We start from the raw sequence: 23,463 nt of genomic DNA on the forward strand, positions 1-23,463 counted from the left end.
TGAAAAACACTTGTGTGGTGTCAATCTCCTTGTAGTGTATGTCATTTTCAGCTATGGCTATCTCCTTCCTTCTTTTCAATAATTTTCTCAGTTCCTCCTTGGCTTCCTCTACTTTGTGTAGAGCTAGTTGCACATCAATCACCTGATTGTCAATGATCTTCCCAAGTTTGAAGACTTCCATCTTCTAACTTTTTTTCTCCAAGTTGTTAGGCTTCTCCTTGTGAGAACCAGTGCTCTGATAACAATTGTTGGAATGTTCAAATGGGAAGAGCACTTCTCAGGGGGGGGCGGGGGGGTGGGTGGTGGTGGTGTGAATCAGAAGTAATCAATTTTTATCCTTTTAAACCCTTATTAACACATCACTGAAAGCAATGTATATGCATGTAAACATATGAACAAACATTGTGTACTCAACATATATAGTGAAAATGGTTAAGTGTGTTGACACTCAATTGTCAAGACTATTCTTTTGACCAACAAAAAATTGTTAGCATGCATATTGCACAAAAAAATTTCAAAGCTCAATCATCTTTAGCTCACAAACATTGACAAAAATTTAACAACAGGTAAATGAAGAAATGTAATTGGACATGAAGGAAAATTTAAATCATTGTTTAACATATTATCCCTCCAGTAATAGTTCTTTGCCATGGTAGGAACTAAAAATTGAGTGGAGGATGACACATTTTCCTCAATCAAATACCACGCCACATGAGGTGTTGACTAGTTTGCATATTCTATTGATTGTGAATCAGCCACAGAACTAGCTCTTTTGAAAAAAAATCTTAAAATTTTAGGTAAAATAATGTTTTTTGTTGCTTAATTATTAATTAACAGTATCGTGGGATTCTTGTATAGAATACTTGTGGTCTTAATTAATATGATTTGGTACTATGCTCAAGTTTAATACCTATTGCAAGATAGGTACCTTGTTCGAATGTTGATTGATGACTCAGAAGTGAAATTCATTATAGTTTCCCAACTTGAGTTCTTGTTGGGTATTGGTTGACATAATCATGCTCACTCCTACTACTGTATCAGTTCCTCAAAGAATCCTTCTTCTATTCTCCCTAATTTTTAGCTTCATTATCCTTTCTAACATTTTTGAATCTCCTTATATCTCCTTGCAGATCTTGTCAAAACCCTTTAGATCCCTTCTCTCCCTTACTACTTGATTCATATATATCTCGTGTATTTTTAAAGGGTTGGAAGGGTTGTGACCACTTTAGCCTTTTGTAACTTCTAAATCTAAAGTCATCATCCTTTTCCTTTTTAAGTGTGATCTTTTGTCTAATGACCTTTTTCACATTTCTTGTTTATAATGGCTAGCTCAAGAACATCCATAGGACTTCTAATTCAATTATTGAGACCAATGATAAACTTCTCCATGTTTTATTTATTGTCTTCCCAAAATTGCAATACATATTTTAGTAATTAGGTGAACCTCTCCCAATACTGATTTACAAAAAATTCCCCTTTTCCAAGGTCTTAAAATTTTGATAATTTTATCTCAAAGAAGAGATGAGGCACCATAGTTGTTGAAACACTCCTAAAAACTATCCTAGGTTAAACTGATTTTCTTTAGGCCTAGCTCATCCTTCGTAATTCTCCACTAATTGGTAACTTCTCCTATTTTTTGGTAAGCTCCCCATACTACTTTTGAGTTCTCAAGATGATCATGGAATTTAAAATACTTCTCTATTTTGGTCAATTGTGGCTCAATAGCACCCTTTAAGATTGAACTATCATATTGGGGTGGTTTGGTCTCTTTCATATCTCAAATATAATACCCACCCCAATTTTTTTTCACTAGTTCAAGTTTCGATATAAGATTGATCTTCCCTATAATTAATAGGGCTAGCATTTTCTTATCTGTCATTTCACTCTATGTTGAAACTCTTGTTCCCCATCTTTATTTTGATCTTATCTCCCTACACACTTCTCTAGGTTTTCAAGCATGGCTCAGGTCTCCTATATCATCTGGTTTAGTTGATAAAGTTTTCTCATTGTATAATCTAGTGGTCCAAACTTGCCACTTGTGTTTTACATAGTTTATAAGGTTTTCTTTAAATTTCCTAAAATCAAAAGGTTTATTTAATTTCCCTAACTAGGTAATGCATTTAAACACAAATTTAATCTCATAGTACAACATAAAAATGATATATTTTATTAATCACCATCAAAATGTTATCGTATTTAGATCATTATTTACAATCAAAAGCTCTATCTCAGAGTTGTTATTACTACTAGGGATAGGCTCTTCTTTCCCTTCAAGTTATGGAACAAGTTTATAATCTAGAGTAGGTGTTCAATGCTCTACTGGCCTTCCTAACTCAATACATCCTATAGTTTGGGTTTCAGTAGTTGGTTCAAATTTTAGTTTTAGTTGAGATAATATGGTTTCCTTAATCACTTCTCTTCCTAGAGAAACTAATATCATTGCTTTAACCACTTCTCTTCTTAAAGATATCCATTCTTCTCTCTCTCTCTCTCTCTCTCTCTCTCTCTCTCTCTCTCTCTCTCTCTCTCTCTCTCTCTCTCTCTCTCTCTCTCTCTCTCTCTCTCTCTCTCTCTCTCTCTCTCTCTCTCTCTCTCTCTCTCTCTCTCTCTCTCTCTCCCCTAATTTGTTGTATTGATTTCATGAAGGTTTCCATGTCATAAAGTAATGAACATTAAGAATAATCAAACTTTAGGTTCATTATTCACCCAATTTATACATAAGATGGATCTTAACTCTTTTCTATTTATTTATGTGTATCCACATGCTAGAAATAAATAACTATTTTAGTTCACTTTACTATCTTTTTTTTTTGGCGAGCCTTAGGTTTAGTGTAGAACTTGGCACTTCAATACAATATGTAACATGAATAGACTACTAAATTAAAAAAATGATTTGATGTCATATAAAATTTAGGAAGGAAATCCTTAAAATATTTTATTCCATTTTTTTAACGTTAAATAAACTTATCAAATAATTTGTAGGTTTTAAACATATAGGAAGCTACTATTATTAAAAGAAAGATATTGATGCATCTATCATTTCTACTTTAAAAAATTCATCAATAATGTATGAGAGGATTTTAGGTGTTATGATGCATATTTTTGCATTTAGAAATCTATTTTGGTTTCTTTGTGTTTCCAAGTGTAATATTGAAGAAAAATATCACTAGAGTGTTTTAACACCTAACCATGGATCTACTGACCCTCCTATAACTTCCCACTCAAAGAAGACCAACCCTACCCAAGAGTATGAACACGATGATAAGTTAAACCATATAAGTCTATTTTTTTATTCCTATAGAATTATATAGTCAGTCATACACTATGGTTACTTTTAATTGTTAGACTTGTGAGTCTCATTGGTGTGAATTTTGTAAATTGTTAAGGCTGACACTTAGCACACCAATGTGATGTCATTTATTGGAAACTAGTCAAGCAAGTTGAAGACACTTCAAGGTAACACTACCAATGGTAGAAGAGTACACTGGTATACATGTGTATGGTAATACAATCTAAGCCACAACCAGTAGACATGCATATAGATTAGCTAATCACAGATCGTCTAAGAGATGAGTCACCATGGATGTGACAAGATACAAGGTCAGCCAAATTTGATGTGATAGGGATAAAGGTCAAAAAGATGAAAGGACACAAGGATAAAGGCTACATATAAGCTCCTAGATGGACTGGTAGTGATACCAATCTACTAGTAGGTATTACATGTTTTATGTGAACAACTCAAGACTGAATTTAAAATTGAGAGGGATTTTATTTTGTGTAACTACTCCCTAGAATTGCAAAGTGTATAAAGGCACTTAGACTTCATTACTAAAGTTGTTGGAGAAATAGAGAGTTTTTGCTACTGCTAAGATATTATTGGTGGTGTTGTTCAAAGTTCAAGTGAGTGAAGAACATAGCTGTTGAGGGAAGTGTAACAATAAATAGGTTGATCTGAACAATTAGATAGAGGTGAGACTAAAAAGCTCATAGGGAAAGAAGAGTAAGAAATACACAAGAATACACAATGGAGATCTATAGATCAAGGTAGTACTATTCAAAGATCATTTACTTAGATTGCTTTCTCACCATTGTATCTATTTGTATGATCTTAATAGGACAAGCTTTAGTAGGAAGCCTTTATAAATTTCTTTAACAAGTTGTCACTCAGAAAGAGATTTGTAAATTCTCTAATTAGGCAGCTTTCAAAAGATTTTGTAATCCTAACAAGTTATAAGCATTCATAACGAGATGTGTTCCTACGAGGAATAGTTGTACCTCTTAACTAGGTAACTCTTTACATGCATTATAAGGGCTAGTGGGTTTAATAATCCTACCATGGTTTTCATCCTCTCATCAAAGGGTTCCATGTATAAACTCACCATGTTATTTGATGTATGCATTTGTGTGTGATTTTGTATGCTCCTTCTTAAGTATTTATTTTATTGTTGGATTAATACTAAGACAATTGGTGTTAGGAATATACTCTTTGTTAGCTCATTTAATTGGTAGAAAATTTCACATTAATTCACCCCCTCCCCCCCTTAGTACTAGTACCAAAAATTGGCATCCAAGCTCAGACCCTAGTAGTAACAAGCCTAACAAATTGAGGGAAGATCAAATAGCAACCTTTAGATTACAAAAGAAGATACTCTTTGTTAACTCATTTAATTGGTAGAAAATTTCTCGTTGATTTTCCCTCTCCCCCCCTTAGTACTAGTTGGGACCAAAAATTGGCATCCAAGCTTAGACCCTAGTAGTGACAAGCCTGACAAATTGAGGGAAGATCAAATAGTAGCCTTTAGTTTACAAAAGAAGCTAGATGAAGCACTCAAAACTATCAAGGGTTTGAAGGAAAAGTTGATGAAGAAGCTAAGTGAAAATCAAGAAGTCATAGAACATTTGGAAGATCATAGTAGACTTGAGGAGTCCCAAAGAAACCATATATGATCTAATGGATAAAAATGAAAAGTTGAAGGTAACCATTGTGTAGATGAGGAGAGAGAAAGAAGAGCTAGAAAGTTTAAAGTAAGAAATTCTCAAGAAGAGCGAGAGAGTTCCATCTCAGCTAGAGATGAAGCTAAAGAAACATCAAGAAGGAAGGATGCATAATTAGTGCAAAAGAGAGAGGAGAACAATCATCTTCACATAGAGCAGTCAATGCAACTAACTTAATAAGTTCTCAAGTTGATTAAAGAGATGAAGACTACAAATGAAAGGAACAAGAGGTTGAGAAAGTTCAACGAGAGCTCGCTGAAGATTGATGAAGAACTGTGAGCTCTAAGAATAAATAAGAGTACCACTAGTCTTGGATTATATGGGTGACAACAAGAATGAAGAAGGTGGGACCTCAAGAGGAGAGAACCTAGACAACATAAGGTCAGAAAGCACATCTCCAAAAGGTAAGAAAACTGCTAAACCCACATGTTACTGCTATGATAAGAAGGGACATATTTCTAGCATCTGTTTCTTTAAGAAAATTACACATGTCAAACAATGTACCTTTGATGGGTACTATAATAGCTATCATCTATATGGTCATATGGCACAATAGTGCATATCTCATTTTACTGAGAAGATAATAGATGGGAATTTCTAGTATTGCAATAAGTACGGGCATAAAGATGAGGACTATAGATAAAGAGCAAGATCTTACCAACCATCTCCAAAATTTATGAGTTGAACTAGGAGGGATAGGTTCCCCACACTGATCTTCACAACCTATGAAAATGATGGTCATCCAACAACTCACTGCAAGTTGAGGATGAACCAAAGGAATAATACTAGAGCATGAAGAGGTACAAGAGTGACATGCCACAAGTGTCACAAGATTGGTCAACTAGAAAGAAATTGCAAAAGCAATAGAAGACCAAGAAACAAGTCCTCAAATGGTAAAGGGAAGAGAAAAATCGTAAAAAAGAGCAATATGATAAGGACTTCACCAAAATATAGATGAAGAAGAACGAAGTAGTGGAGGCAGTCAATCCCGATGAGGTTGTAAGCTCACCCTCACAAAAAAATTAAGCTATGACAAAATTTAAAGAGTTTGGAAATGAAAAGAAAGCTTTAAACTGATCCCTTATTCTAAACTAGTAAGTCACATTATGATGAATGACGAGGCTGAGTAATTGATTCACTTGCAAGTATATAACACTTGTAGCTCACAAAATAAAGGATGAAAGGTTATCATTGCATGATATATCAAAAACATTAATGACTCATGTATAATGATAGGTGAAGCTTTTGTTAATTGTTGTAACCCTAACATTACAATTCCTATATATAAATAGATTCATTTCAAGTCATTTATCACTTTGCAAGAATGAGATCACTTTATTTTCAAGATTGTGAAACCATAGCTCTCTGAGTTAATTTGTGAAATGTTGTGAGTGTGCAAAAAATGAAGCGCAAGAGGTAAATCACATAATAAAGAGCAGTGTAAAATTGAGTAAAGTGCTAGAATCCAATGGCTAAGGAGGTTAATAAGGTAATGATGATTGATAGTAGAGAAATTGACCATTTTTTATATTAAGGGTGTATTAGTAAAAGGAAAGGATGTAGAAGGAGTAGGATTTTTATCCCTACATGTTGATGATCTACTCACAAAAGATGTAGGTGCATACATGGTGTTGGTGTTTGAAAACGCTGGAGGGTTTTCAATTATCCCCATGAGAACCTGACATATCTAGGGGCAGCTAACTCCCATTTTAAACATATCATTTCAAACACAGGGCCAACTATAAGGCATGACCCTTCTTCTTCTTCAGGCTCTGCAAAACCTAGGCGGGTGGACCTACAGATTCTTTATATGTTACCAGTTGTCAAAGCATACACTAAATCTGATATGAAGCAGATAAAACCCCTAAATCTTCTATACTTAACCAGGAATCACAAGCATGAAATAGCTAAGAACATAACTCTTGAAACTGGCAAGCTAAGTGCGGGTTAACATTGAATAGCTTTCAACATAAAAGGGAAAATTGATTTAATATGTTGATAACAGCAAGACCCAAGTATGAGCAACAAAACTTAATGATCCTATCTCTGACCAGTGCCTTATCTATTGAGAAATTAACATGAATTACAACCATACATCTTCTGGAAATCTCAGACATATCTCTACATCAAGATCCCTGATCTATCCTTCACTTTGTGAATTGACATCTGCTACAGAATGAATCTCATACTCAAAACATCCTATCATGAAATCTGCAAACCCTGTGATAAACACCAAGCAATTACATGGTTCTTTGTTCCACCTGCAAGACATTTTAACCACATACATTCCAAAATGAAATGCAACCTAATTCATGCTCTTTGATCACAAATTAGAAGAAATAACAGATCCATAATCAAGAGACAAGATTCAGACTGAACTTAAACCTTTGTTGTGCTTTATTTGTTTTCTTTGAAAGAAAATACATGAAAGATATACAGAAATAACTCATGAAATCATCTAAAGGGCAAGAACTATCTGCATAAAAACATAAAATGTTGTTCAATACCACAGAGAAAATGCTGAAGAATGGTTTCTCAGGGCAAAAACTGGAACGTTTGAATGGAAGAAAGAAAGAAAGATATAGAAAGAAGCAATTTTCCGGATTGAATCTGAACATGACACTTGTCCCTCCAAAAAACCTTCACAACAGATTAAAACCATCTTTCTTATCTTTTCCCTCTAACTGAAAATCAAATCCCCATCATTTTACCCTTCAAAGGCGTGAAGTATCTTAGAAATTTGATGATGAGAAAGTGTAACTAATTTTGGTGTCAAAGTGAACTCGGTAAAAGTAACAAATCAGTTCAAATGGCCTTGTAGAAATGAATAAAATATTTCAGAATTGATTTTATTAACCTTCAGATCCCAACAAGCCTCTAGGACTGCCCTCTGACCAACTTTGATACTTCATGATCAAAACTGCCTGTTCTGTTGCTAATGCCTCTGATTTTCACAAACTAACCTACAACGTGAACCACTGAATACCTGTGCAAAAATTGACTCCAGAATTGAAAAGTTTGTCTTCTCCCGATTCCGGTGATATATAACATTGCCTATTTTACATCTCAGAAACCCACTGAAAGTCATTTTGAAAATGACTCCTCTGCTAGAAAACCAGGTCTGGACATTTGGATTTTAAATTTCAAAAATTTAAAATATCTAATGTTCAAACTTTATAATATGCATCCTTTTGAAATAAAACTCAGTCATGTGCATTTTAAATGATTAAAAATCATTTTGTTTAAAAACTTTTAGTTTTTTTTTAGCACCCTTGAATTTTGGGGTCAAACCCTCGTTGACCGAGTGACACATGTCACTCATTGATTGGCTTAGGCTGGTACAGTCACTGCCTCATCACTACACCCGGGCCTGTGCCGCCACGTGTCATCACCACCTACCTTGTCGCTACTTCGCTATGGTAACTTGTGAGCACCTTCTCCTTGGCGACGTAACGATGACCACACGATTGGAGACATGTGGCAAAATCTCCTCCTTTCGAGCTAATCTGTCTTTGTCAGCGACCTCCCTATTTCGCTAGTTGGAGTTGCCAAGATTTTTTGGCTAGTGAGGTAGCGACTAGCCAGATTCTTGGATTTTTCAACAACCTATCCCTGCTGACGTCATCCTCCTTGTGCACGCTTTCTGTCAAAATTTATAACTTTGATATCGTCCAACTACCGTCACCAGGCTCGGGGCTTGCCACACGTGAGCTTCTAAAATCATTTTCTCCTAAGACACAATGCAATGTGTTTAAAATTGTATTTAAAGATTTAGAAAACCCTCCCACGGTGAATGTGGGATAAAGGGTTTTACTATTTCTCTGCCCTGTTCTTCTTTCAAACGCCTTATTCTGCTCAACACTGTCTGTGTTTTCAATGCATGGACTCATTTTAATGAAATTGTTGTTTTTTGTTTTCTCATTCAACTGCAACTGAGGCAGTCGAATTTGCACCTTAATGTTGTTGTCAGCATGCCCAAGTGTTTTAGCCAGGCAATAGAATGTCTTCTTGGGAGCTTCTGCTTCACATTTTTTGCACATTTCCAGATATTGCCGTTAATTTTGATTGATTTTGACCAACTTCTAATACACAATCAGCAATTTCTGTTTTGCTCTCTTGAATCTCAGACTACTTTGTACCGTTGCTGATTCCACATATTTCAAGCAATGTGTCAAAAACATCACCTGAGTTTCTCTCGTTGAAGCTAGCAGATTCTACATCACAAGCTTCATCTTTTAAATGATGTGGCTCCTCATTATTTTCCCATGCATGTTTCCACTGATAGGTTTAGTCCGCCCACTAGAAAGTAATTCTGGTTCAATCACCTTGTCACCACTCGTATCCATTGGAGATTCAATCACATTCGTCCCAATTGGATAGCACTGCAGGTAAGAAGTATCCTCCTCATTGAAAACTTGTGGTTCGAGTTCAACTGATTTATCTACAGTAGGCTGCAATGCCAAAAAGTCATCCTTATCATATACAAATCGATGCCCAGATTTATGTGCCTTGCTTATGACGTGATTGGACGAGTCATGCCTATTTTCCTTTATTTTTTTATCTGATTCAAATTCCCCTGCTTTTGTATTTTCTTTTGATGCGTGTCTGCTATGTTTTTTATTTATGAGGCATCACCTTCATCATTGATTCTATCTTCTCTATATTGCGTGGATGCTTTCTTTGTTAATTATCAAGAAAGAAATTTCATGCTCGATAGATATGCTCGATTTTAAAAAAATTCAATTTCTTTGTTAATTATCGAGTAGTACAATACCCAATTCCTTCAAAGCTAATATTGATAGCAAAGAATGGGAAATTTATAATCTTCCCAAGTGTGAGCAGCTGCAATGCGACCGTAGCCGATAGTGACCTTTTTATTGTCTTGAATAATTTGGATTATGCCTGTACTGGGCTATAATTACTGATTTTCCAGATGGTTAGTAATAACTATTTGAGACCATCTCCATTTTCTAAAAGAAATCCTTGGGCCTGAATGGCTGACCTATTGGTAGTATGCTATAGACACATTCACATTCATCCTTAGTTCCTGGATTATATCTGTTGTGTATCTCCTCTATTTACTTCAACTTTGGCAACCAAAGCTTTTCTTCCAAAACTCAAGGAGAACAATCCCTTCAAAATCAGATAGTCGAAGATTGTTTCAACCACTTTCGTAGGAAACATTGGAAAAGCCAATACTATCAAGACTCTGAGCAATTGACGAAATCAGTCGGGCCCCAAAGCGGGTCTGACTAAAAAAAATTTCATTTTCGAATATACCTTCAAACTGATCGATCAAACCCATCATACTAATTAGAACCAAGTTTGACCACTGACGAACCAATTGAAACTCAATTTATCACTTTCTTGCAAACTATCAAATTTGCGCCAGGGGGTCCATTGGCTAGCCTTAAAAATTGATCCAAACACCTGATCGGTCTCTGGAAATTGGCCCACTGAATCTCTACTCCGCACTCTTGTAAACCATCAAATCTCGTCTCATGAAAAATTCTCAATCAAAAGATAACTCGCTGTCAAAGTTGCCTTCTCAGAATCACCTGCAAGTAAACATGTCAGAAAACAAATTGGGTTCGGATTTGGCTTGGAAAATTGGGCAAATGAGCACATGGGGAAATGAAAATTGGGGCGCTCATTCTCTGTCATGAGGACATTATGGATCTACAATTTAGGCTCATGATGAATAACTAGGCGCATTTGGCAAGCGTCTGAAGTTGGCTACCTGGATTTGCAGGACAGGAAACAATGACAACATAACAATTTTTACAAACGGAAAGACCTTGGAAAAGTGTGCAAACGGATTCATCAAGATTTGAAAATTGACACACTTGGAGTAGTTTCAATATAGAACATAGAGAAACAAACCATTCGATATCACCAATCACAGATTAGGAGTTATAACATCTTGAACAGGGGTTCCAATCAATCTGCAAATGCTGACACCGGTAAAAAGTTAGAAATTCCATTTGGAATCGCATTTGAAAACTAATCAAACGGATTCGTCAAGAGCTGAAACTTGAAACATGACAAATCTCTGACGTCTACAATGCAATTCAAAAGGAAATTCAACATTTGGATCAATTGGTCAAAAGTTACTACTCATCAAACAGGGCTTCCCAGAATTTTGAATATTTTACAAAAACATGAAAACAGTAACTGACCAACTTTGAGGGATTCAAAACCTAGTCAAACAGACTTGAAACGACTCGAAATCTGAAATATAGGTTCTCAAGTATGGACACTAGACACTCTCAAAGTGGAAAGTCACAAAACCTTTCTGGGTGCGAGATATTCAAATGCAAACACAACCTCCTGTCGCTGCTTGACACTCAGGTGAAAAAGCAAGATTGACAATTGTTCAAAATAGGACTTCACCAAATAGCTCAGAATGATGATTTGACCTCATGGAACAGGTAGACAGGCTGAATGGAAGGTGTTAGAAATATTGAACACCCCTAGGGCTTCAATGGAACAGTCGGGTACAACCAGGTACATATGCATTTTTAAAAACGTTTAAGGGCTTGATTTTTTCAGTAGTGCTAAAAATTGACCATGCAATTTTTAGCACCAACACATGGATGTTGATATATAGGAATTGAGTAATAAAGAAATGTGAGTTAGATGACTTTTTCTTCTCAAAAGGAGTTCTAAAAGGAGCAAAATAGATAACTAGAAAGGTCTATCCTAAGCTAAGTAGTAGATATACCTAATTTATTCTATAAAGAATGGGTAAGATTCACTTTGAGTCGAGTCCATGATCAAGACATGTGACTAGATAAGCCCTACCAAATCATAAGGTTTGTGATACAAAAAGTAACGAGATTTAGTGTAGATGGAATTTACCTATTCATAAGCATGATTTTGGAAAGATAAGTGGCAATAATCATAAAAGGACATCTAACCCAAAATGGAAAGGCATGCACAGTAAAGGAGATTCCAAACCTTGAAGTAAGATTTGCAGCAATGGTGATAAGATACAAATTTTACACCACATCCCTGGTAACACAACTTATGGGGTATATCAATTCATTTATAACAGATCCATGATTGACCTTTGAAGATGTCTTCATAGTCAAATTATGGAGAGGCTAGGTATGATAAAGAAAGATCATAAAGGCAAAAGTTTGAAATTTGGTTCCATATTATTTTGCATATTCTTCTACCTTACAGGAGAATTCCCAAGTTATCCACCCTTTAAGTGGAAATAAGACTAATCTATCATAACACAAAAGGAAAGTTATACAGGAAACTTGAAGGAAGTGGTAATGTTATTTTGTCGGAATACTTAAAAAAAAATTGGAAGGAAATGCATCAAAGAGAGAGAATCCTTACTAGCTTAGTTAAGAAATACAAAAATGAAATATGATTTCTAGTGAATATAGACAAATGCATCATTTGTGTTGTGCAACCAAGGAACCACTAATTGAAACCCTTTGCATATGAAGTAAGTGAACAAGAAGTAGAGCCATACATAGAGTAGCTACCAACCATGCCAAAAATTCCAATACTATAGAGGTTTGAGACCTACTCATAGATTAGAGGTAAACATCTTAAATAAAAGAAGAAGGTGAAGGAAAGTACATTAAAGAGCATAACCAAAAGCCAAGTACAAAATATACACAAGGAAACATAGGCTAAAGTAATGGGTGAGAAATGGAAGAAAAACTTGCAAGAGGTTCCCCACACAAGTCTCAAGCATTGGTGGAGGGAAGGAACACCACTGACATAAAAGGAAAAGAGGTCATCAAAGACCAAGATGGACATTGAAGTAGTAAGTGTAGAAAAGACAGGTAAGAGGAAATCTACCACACTCTCAATAGATGACATTGTAAATGTGATTGTCAAGAAATATGATTATGATATAATAAAGAATAGATTTTCTAAGTTTTCTAAAGAAAAATAAATAAAATCCATAAAGGCAGTTTTGAGAAGCATGAAAACAAATGATGAGAAATTGAAAGACATTGGAATAATAGTAACAAAGGAGCTAAGGAAGATACTATATGAAAAATGGAGCACCGAGAACATATGTATATCAGTTTACATAATGTACAAGAATATGATTGACATACTAACTGGTCACATCAAAGAGGCTGAATAAAGTGTAGCTAAACATTGGTGTGAGGTATCTCATGAAATATATGAGTATGTCCTAAAGAACCAAAAATGAAGTATCAAAGAATCACCAAGTTCAAGAGGAAGAGAAGTAGAAAAAGAGAAAGAAGGAAGGATAGAAGAACAAGGTTCTAGCCTAGGAACAAACATAGGTGATGTAAGACAGAAGGAAGACATGACTAGTAAAGGACAGTGCCCAACCAATCACATATGATAGTGTACAAGTAACTAACACCCTAAGGAAGGAAGAGATTATGGATAGAGTCAAGTCACCAAACATTATGATTCAACAAAAATTTGATGAAACCATCAAGGTGGAAACTCTAGTCATTAGATCATCTCCAAAAATGGAAGGAGGCAAAGAAAAGACACATGATACAACATAGGAAGAAGAACCTTATAATGACACATCTCTAGAGAGGGAGCATGTGCAACATGAGTAACCAAAAAATAAAAAAATTTAACGTATAGTAGAAGAAGTTGAACATGAAGAAGAAGAGATAGCAGCATTAGGTCCAATGTCTTCAAGATCCAAGATGTCAAAAAGAAAAAGAAAATTGGACATAAAAGCAAGTTACGTGCAAGAAGTATTTCCAGAATGGAAGGAGGTGAACTAGCTAAGAAGAGAAGATGAAAAGGTAGACATTTGACATCATCCTTGCCATCATCATCATCTTCAAGATCATAAGATGAAGGATAATTCTTTGAAAAAGATGCAAATGTAGAAGAAGAAAAGAAAACCCTGGATGTCATCATTACTAAAAAGAAACCAACAATAAAAGATATGGATCTAGATAAAATCAAGAAATATACAAAAATCTTGAAGAGGCGCAAGAAGATTAGTGAAGGGATAATAAAAAGACAAAAAAGGGCAAGATCATTAGCCATCACTAGACATGTAATTCCAAAGCTAGCCTTAGTCGCAAGATATGATCTAGTTACAAATTTGATTGGTCAACTTACTATTCTAGTTGATAACATCAAAAACAATTAGGAGACATTGAGGTCCTAGTAAAGAAGAAGATGGAAGCAAGAAGACTAGAGAATCTCATAAACCTAGTTGAGCTAAAAAAGGCCACACTACAAGAAGTAAAAGATGAAATGATTGAGACACTAAAGGCCACTACACTGGCAATAGAAAAGATGTTCGATTCAAGTTCATTCACAGATGACTTAAAGAAGACAATACAACAAGCTCAATATGAGCTTCACTTGATGTAAATTACATCCAATGCAGTAACTGACCTCACATTGGAATATCTATCCAAGAATTAGAGAACTCTACACTTAATGTTGAGATAATGAGTATTGCACACATTGCATAATATTGTTATATTGTATTATTTTATTTTATTATGTAATGTTGCACCTAGATGGATGTGCACCATGTAAAGATTCACATTGGATATACTTGATGAGTTGTATTGTAACATTGTGATAATATTTCTTACAATTTTTTTATATTGGGGAAAATAATTAAATTTCCAATATTAAATGTGGGGTCAGTGGGTTAGGTAGCACATGGTTTATGTAAAATCACTTAGTGGTTTTGTGGGACTTGTCACTATATAAGTAGCCACAAGGGTAGTTATTCGTGTGAAAAGATAGATTATAGAAGGGAAAAAGGAAAGAGTCGAGTGAGACAAGGCTTGACAGGTTAGCCAAGGGAGCATTTGTGAAGGTTGGAAGCATAGCATGGGATGTGTGGATTCATGCTTGTTCACATGGATTGTTTGGTTGTGGCTATGGCATTGAATGCTTCCATGGTTGTATTGCAATGGTATTTTTGTTGAATAATACATAGTGATAGATACTTTTGGAGGCTGAGTTTTTTCCTCAATGAGGGTTTCCCAGGGTGTATCTTGTGTCACAATTTTTGTGGGTATATTGTCTATTCTCTTGCATGTGGATTTTAGTTCTATATTTATTTCAAATCTATTATGGGTTATGTGAAAATGGTTATATTCTTTGTTGCAAGTTTCCTTACAAGGTGATATCAGAGCTATGGTTGTGTTGTTGTAACCCTAGATTGAATCCATGGGAATGCATGAGAGGATGAAAGAAAGGACAAGATATATGAGTTGTTTATTGCAGATCTGAGGATTTTGGGTTTGTTTTTCTGATGGGATGTTGGTAGATTTTGGGTATGTGAAATTGTTGGAGAAAAGGGTTTTTTGGATGTTTCATTCAACTGAGGATTTTAGGGGGAGCTTGCAGAAATAACCTCCTAGGTAAAAACATACCTCACCATTGGATTTGAGTCAATGTTTCCATAAATTTTGATATATAATATGCCCTAGTTTTGCCATGTTCAAAGGAAATGAAAGAGTTTTTTAGTTTCAGCCAGTGATGGCCATCAAATTTAATCCTATCAGAATTTTCGTCAAAAAAAAATCACAGTGAAAATGGTAAAAAGACTGTCTTAGTAAAACAACCATAACTTTCTATCAGGATATCGAATTTCAAACTTTTTATAGACATTGGAAAGATAATTCAGAGCACTACAACTTGGTGTAGGTTTGGTTATGTGATTTTGGCATTTTGTTAGGTTTTAAGAGCCCAAAATTCAAATGTTGTTTATTTTGAGCATAGATTAGGGTATAACTTGGGCGTATGGAGTCAAATTTTGGACTTCGAGTAGTCAACGAAAAGCTCTTGGAGAGATCTACATATTGGTTTAGATTTGGTGTAGGTTTGGCATACTTTATTTAGTGATATATTAATTTGAATAGTTTGTGGTATATATTGACTATGGTAGCATTGTGAGTTTATAACATTGTATATTTAAGATTTGATGTCATTGTATACTCAATTCATATTTTAGATTGGTCTCATGATGATATGGTTATCAATGTTTGTTTTGGATATGTATGATGACTTGTTGGGTCTACAAGTTGTGCAATGTTGTAAGCGGTCTATACTTACAAGTTGCATTTATAGCTTGGTTATGGGTTGTCTTTTCTCATTGATCTTTCATTATTGATGCATATTCAAATTGGTGGCTTGTATTTGGGTTGTCTATGCCCTAAGTCACATGATTTGTTGATTTTTTCTTCATGTAGAAGGGATGAGATGTTGTTACGAGGCATAGTCATGGTGGAGGATTGTGGTTGACTATTTTATGCTGACAGGTTGGCCTCATTGAGAGTTAGTTTCTCAGTTCATGGTATGTGATCAAAGTGCCATAGATTTTAGCATGATGTGATTAGAGATATAGGTACATCTTTGATGTTCATCGGTTTGGATTCCTGATTTGGTTATGGTGGTATATATTATTGGTTGAGGATCATGTTTATTTGGTTTTTTTTGAGGAGCTCATGATGTGCACTTTGAGTTCTCTAATGGTTTGATGCCTTGGTTGATTCTCATGGTTAGAGAATGGTTTTTTTATCATGGAGTCATGGATAGCTTGGATACACAGTTTAGTGGGAGCTTGTGACAGTGATGGGCTGACAGTGCAGGAGTAGTTCCTGGTTTGATTTTGTATCTTCTTGGTTTGGAGATCTTGGTTTCATTTGGTATTTGAACTTTGGTTGTGTGGGTGTAGACTTGGAGGATGTTCATATAGGAGAGGGATTTTATGATGTCATGGGTGACTCGGTACCATGGTTGAGTGGGAGTTTTTGGCATTGATATATTATTAAGTGTTTGCAAATGTTAGAGATCTGTCTTAGATCTTGTTGCTGTAGAAGCATCTTTGACATTTGTATGGTGCACTTGTTATTTTCATGATGTATGAAGATGATTAGATCTTAAGGACTCATGGAGTTCTTGGTTATCTTCATGGTGTGTGGAGATGGTTGCATCTTGAGGATTCATGAGGTTCTTGGTAAAGGCGTGGTTTATGCTTTCATTTGACATATTTTCCTTGGTGTTAGGATGGTTTCATTTTTATGTCATGGTATACTCTTGATATGAATTTAGATTTTTGACATGTTATAGTATGTTCATATGAAGCATGTTATCTCTTTAGTTGAGATGGTTTAGATCATGTTGTCATGTTTGTGTTCCTAAGGCCATGGTTGGAACTTTGGCATTGATCTTGGTTTAGTTTCTTGATGATACTTCATGATATTGCTATGTTGCATTTGGAGTTGACATTAATTTGTTAGTTATAGTTGCTCATGGATACTTAGAGATAGTGGTGACACTGATTTCTCTTGGATTGGAGAAGTATTTGTTGGGACAATTGATGGTTTCAGCAAGAGAGTCTGAGGGGCATTCACCTGATATGAACTTGAGAGGAGATTGTTCTTAGATGAGTCTTGGTTGGAGACTTGGATATCTTGACGAGAATTCTCATTCCCCACTCTTGGTCTACTCGGTGGTTTGCTACTTGAGAGGTGTAGCCCATTATTTTCTCTCAAGTGCATTATGTTTATGCTTGTGTTTCATGGATATGGATCTTGAGCTACATGAGTTAGTTCTGGAGGGTTCATCTGAGAGATGGATTAGCATTGGTTATCTCCATTTTCATATATTGTTATGTTTGTTAAGTTTGGGAGATGGTTTTATATTGGGAATATTCCTTGAATTAGGAATGGTTTATGAGTTTGATCTTCTTGTGAGAGGCTTACATCCATGATTAGTTATATGATATAGTTTGGATGTTGTTGAGGCTTCTTGTTGGGATTTTGTGGAGGAGATCATACTTGCATAGTTTACATTTACAGGTGTGTATAGAAGGACATGATATAGGTTATGATTTGCATGGTTTCTCTTTGGTCTTGGTTATCATTCTAGATGTTCGATTTCACTTACATTGAATTTGAGATTAGTTAGCGATTGTGATCGCTAGTTTTTTCTCATGTATGTCATGTGAGAGATGACATGGTTATTACTTTATCTCTTTCCTTTGTTGGTTGTAGAGAGCTTGGGAGAATATTGGAGATTTTTTATGAGAGTCATTCTTGTAGGTTATTGGTTTATGTGTTGTGGATGTCCTTGAGACTACATGGATTCACTTCTTTGAGATATTGTGAGTGGATTGGTTATAGATTTGACATTATCTTTTGCAGTGGGAGATTCTTGGCATATATATGGGAGGTATTGCTTTTGAGGCTTGTGATTTCAGGTTACAGATTGGATATGTCAATGATGTGAGATTCACTTCGTATACCTTTGGAGGTATGGATAGTTGGATGGGTTTGGCACTTTTTGTGGGTGTTATTTCAACTATGGATATTTTGACAACTACGGATACATGTGATTACTTTTAGATTAGGTTTTTATGCTTGGCATTACAGTTGGTACAAGATTTTATAATCTTATAATGCAGCAGGTCAAGAGGCTTTCTCTTTGGATGGCTTCTATGTATGTCCAGTGGTAGTGGCATAATAGGAGGTGAGATCATTCATGTTGGAGATATTGGTACTTTGATTTTGTTGTGGGTACTAGGATCGAGCACATGGTGTACTTTGATCGATGCTAGTGGATGTATTGGGAGGGATTGTTCCCCTTTTTCATTTTTGTGGCTATAGATTGACCCTATGCAATGTATACAACAAGTGGGAGATTGTTGAGATAATGAGTGTTGCACAGATTGCATAATATTGTTATATTGTATTATTTTATTTTATTATGTAATGTTGCACCTAGATGTATGTGCACCATGTAAAGATTCCCATGGGATATACTTGATGAGTTGTATTGTAACATTGTGATAACATTTATTGCAATTATTTAATATTGGGGAAAAGAATTAAATTTCCAATATTAAATGTGGTGTTAGTGGGTTAGGTAGCACATGGTTTATGTAATACCACTTAGTGGTTTTGTGGGACTTGTTACTATATAAGTAGCCACAAGGGTAGTTGTTTGTGTGAGAAGATAGAAGATAGAAGGGAAAAAGGCAAGAGTCGAGTGGGACTAGGCTTGATAAGTTAACCAAGGGAACATTTGTGAAGGTTGGAAGCATGGCATGGGATGTGTGGATTCATGCTTGTTCACATGGATTTCTTAGTTGTGGCTATGACATTGAAGGCTTCCATGGTTGTATTGCAATGGTATTTTTGCTGAATAATAAATAGTGATGGATGCTTTTGGAGGCTGGGTTTTTCCCTCAATGAGGGTTTCCCAGGGCATATCTTGTATCACAATTTTTTGGGTATGTTGTCTATTCTCTTACATGTGGATTTTAATTCTATATTTATTTTAGATCTATTATGGGTTATGTGAAAACAATTATATTCTATGTTGCAATTTTCCTTACACTTAATTCAATATGTTGAGGCATAACAAGAAAATAAGATTGTACAACTTCTAGAAGTACAAAGCATATTGTCACCCATGATAGGTATAATTTAAGGACACATTAAGGATGTAGAAGCACTAATTTTGAAAGCACTAGTTAGTATGGATGGAACTAAAGAGCTCATGGAAGATATAAGAAGTAAGACCATGGCTCTCATAAATCTCAAGGCATCATGGGAAGTTCATCTTGTCAGTGTCTAGAGTCAATACCAAGATGTATTTGACAACCTTTAAACCCTTTGTCATTGATGACAAAAAGGGGGAGATGAATAAGGAAAGGGGGATAATAAGATTAAAGGAAGGGACAAAATACAATGTAGGGAGATAATATAGAAAGGGGGAGAACCAAACAAGACAGGGGGAGTATTAGTGAAGAAAGTAAAAGAAAGAGAAGTTTAGGGGAAAAAAGAGAAGAGACAAAGAAAAGGAAGAGAATAATAGAAAGAAAAGAAGACTCTGAGAAGCAAAAAGAAGAATGATCAAGGTGTCACATCCATAGGGGGTTATCTGAAAGAGGTGATCATAAGAATTTGACTAAGTCTTTACACTAGTGTAGACCTCTATATCGATATAGTCATATGAATGCAAAGAGAGAGAAATTATGACAAGAGAGAAAATAATGGTCTAAAAGGTTTTATATCAATACCAAAGGGGGATTTTTTGGAATTTCAAGTCTCATTGGCATAAAGTTTATAAGTTGGTGAGGCTAACACTTAGCACACCAATGTGTTGACATTAATTGGAAACCATTTAAGGAAGCTAAAGATTTTGCAAGGTAAAACTACCACCAATAGAAGAGTACACTCATATACATGCATATGTTAATATAGTCTAAGCCACAACTAACAGAAAAACATATAGGTTAGTCGATCATAGATCATCTAAGAGATGAGTCACCGTGGATGTGATAAGAAACAAGGTCAGTTAGAGTTGATGTGGTAGGGATATAGGTCAAAGAGGTAAAAGGACACAAATATAGAGCCTACATATAGGCTCACAAATGGACTAGTAGGGCTACTAGTCTAGACCCTACTAGTAAGTGTCACACATTTTTTGTGAACAACTCGGGCATGAATTTAAAATTTGACCTTGAGAGAGATTTTGTTTTGGGTAATTGTGCCTTGACATTGTAGAGTGTATAAAGATACTCAAACTTCATTAGTGAAGTTATTTGATAAATAAAGAGTTTTTGCTACTACCAAGATATTGTTGGTTTTGATGTTTGCAGTGCAAGTGAGCAAAGACCACATTTGTAGAGGGAAGTGTAACAACACAAAGGTTGTTTCAAACAACGAGGCAAATGTGATATTGAAGGGCTCATGGGGAAAAAAGAGTAAGGAAGAAGATCGATGCATCTTCAAGAGTATGCAACAAAAATCTACAAGGAAATATTATTCTATTAAAAGATAATTCACTTGGATTTGTTTATCACTATTGCATCTATTTGTATGATCTTAACATGGTAAGATTTAATAACAAGATTTTATAAATCCTCTAACAAGGTGTCTCTCAGAAAGAGTTTTGTAAATCCTCTAACCAAGTAGCTTTCACAGGATTTTCTAATCCTAACAAGTTATAAGCATTCCTAATAGGATGTTTTCTTAGAAGGAATGGTCATAGATCTTAACTAAATAACCTTTTACATGCATTATAAGGGCTAATGGGTATATTACTCCCACCATGGTTTTCATCCTCCCATCGAGGGTTTCCATGCATAAATTACTATGTCATTTGATGTATGCATTTGTGTGTGAGTTTGTATGCTTCTACTTAACTAATTTTATTGTTGCATTAACACTAAGACAACTGGTATTGGTAATATATTGTGTGTTGGCTTAGTTAATTGATAGAAAAGTTCTTACTAATTCACCCCTCCTCTTAGCACTGGTTAGGGCCAACACTAACTAGTACCACCTTTGACTAGCTAATGTATCTGGACCAAGTGAAATAACACTGCATTACATAGTGTTTCCTTGGATAAAAGTTTATATTTGTAAGCACAATTTACAATGCATTTAAGTACTTCACCCTACTTGAATTGGTTTACACAATGCATACATCTCATTTGGATCCTCTAGAACTATAAGTAATAGTAGAAGAACATGCATTCTTTTCTTTTGTCCTCATTATTTTATAGAATGCTTACATTTTTCTAATCAAGAAGTTCATAAACGAGTAAGATTCATGACTCAATTAGTCCTAATCTTTACCTCACTTTATGTATGAAATATATATGAAGTTTATATTTATTTTCACACTTGTGTTTATACATATACTTATCATTGGCATTCAATAATATTGACCAATTATTTCTATATATTTAATGTACCAAGTTGCATATTATAATTTCTATAATAATTTATTATGTGGTTTAGTTTTCCTATCCATTAGACATTTCTTTGGATGGTATTAATCATTGTATGTGCATGGTTAAGTGGACATGCTTATTTTCATTCTCTCATGGATTTTCTTTGCACCTCTTCATGCATACATGTACGTGTTATATTGCCACATAATCTGCTGTACACTTAGGTCATTCTTACTAGAAAATGCATTCAAATACAAGGATATAAGTTCCTTTTCATTTAATAATTCCAATTCCCTTAAAGATTACCCAATGTTATATATATTATAAATGCATAAATTTCTAAGACATACTTGTACTTTGAATTGACTCCTCCCATTAGAAATGGTGAATTATAGCTACTCAAATATTTGCCCAACTTTGGTCTTTAGCCAACTCAAAAAAAATGAGTTCTAGCAATAGTTTAATTATTCTATATATGCACAAAAACAACAAAATATAAACAATCTTCGCAAGAATTAAGAACTAGGATTAATGCACAAGAAAAAATAAAATTATAAAAAAAAATTCTACTACTAAGAACTAAGCTTAATTCTTGAGCAAAGACGGAGTCTAAACATTATTTCCAAGACTAAAGAACTAAGCTTAATGAAATAGTGATGACACAATATAAACATTCTTCCCAAACTTAAGAAATTATGTGCCCTAGCTCATTTATAGTGAAAAGATTAAACATGCCTATATTATTTTCTTATGAGCCATGTATTCTTTACTTCTCTATTTTTTCTTCCACCCATTTTCCTTTCATTCCTTCAAAAATTCCTTTTTTCTTTCCTCTATTTTTTCTTCTATCCATTTTCCTTTCATTCCTTCCAAAGTTCCCTTTTTTCTTTCCTTTAAAGCGGGATATTATACTCATAAATACCATTTTTCAAAGTTCAAATTTCATTTCGTTCAAATTTGCATGCCTTTTATTTTAATTTCACAAATGGTTTCAACATTTTCATTTCCTCTCCATTTCATGACATTTCCTTTTCTTTGTAATTCATTTTAGTGAATCTAGAACTTATTACATTAACCCCTCATGAACGCATTGCTAAAATCCCTCTCAAGGAGTTATGAATGCATTGCATTATCATTACTTTAGCTTTGGGTTTTATTATCTACATGAATGAGAAAACATTTTCCATGATATAGAATGTGGTTGATGCAATAAGGTTATTTATATGTGGCTCTTGGTCATTTATAAAATATCAATCTAGAATAAGGATTGATATATATTAAATCATATTATTACTCCATATTTTAATGCATATTTGTGTGCACAATATTTATAGTTAATACATATATATAACTATGTACATGTATGCATTTACTTGTGCCTTACTATTATGGTACACACATATATACATAAATTTGCATATGTGTATAGATTTACTACATGCCACATATTCATATATTCAACCATATGAGTTTATTAATTAAAATAAAAAGGATTAATCTGGAATCATTATCAATTTTATCTCATAATTTGATCTAGCTTAAAGAAAGGCTTAAGTTAACTTTGTAAGTTTGAGTTTAGGAAAAACCTCCCATTGACTTAACTAACTATATAGGTTTGGACCAACATATGAACCTAGTAAAAAACTCCACATTTTTGGAATTGATATCAACTTAAATTAGCCAATACTTACAAGTTATGAACTTGGATAGCTTGAAACCCATGATCATGTTTACCTTCCATATTTGATGATATTTTCCCTCCGTCCTCAGAGGAT

This window comes from Cupressus sempervirens, chromosome 9 (assembly GCF_028749045.1).
Source record: "Cupressus sempervirens isolate cs-2001-9-10 chromosome 9, ASM2874904v1, whole genome shotgun sequence".
Lineage (NCBI taxonomy): Eukaryota > Viridiplantae > Streptophyta > Pinopsida > Cupressales > Cupressaceae > Cupressus > Cupressus sempervirens.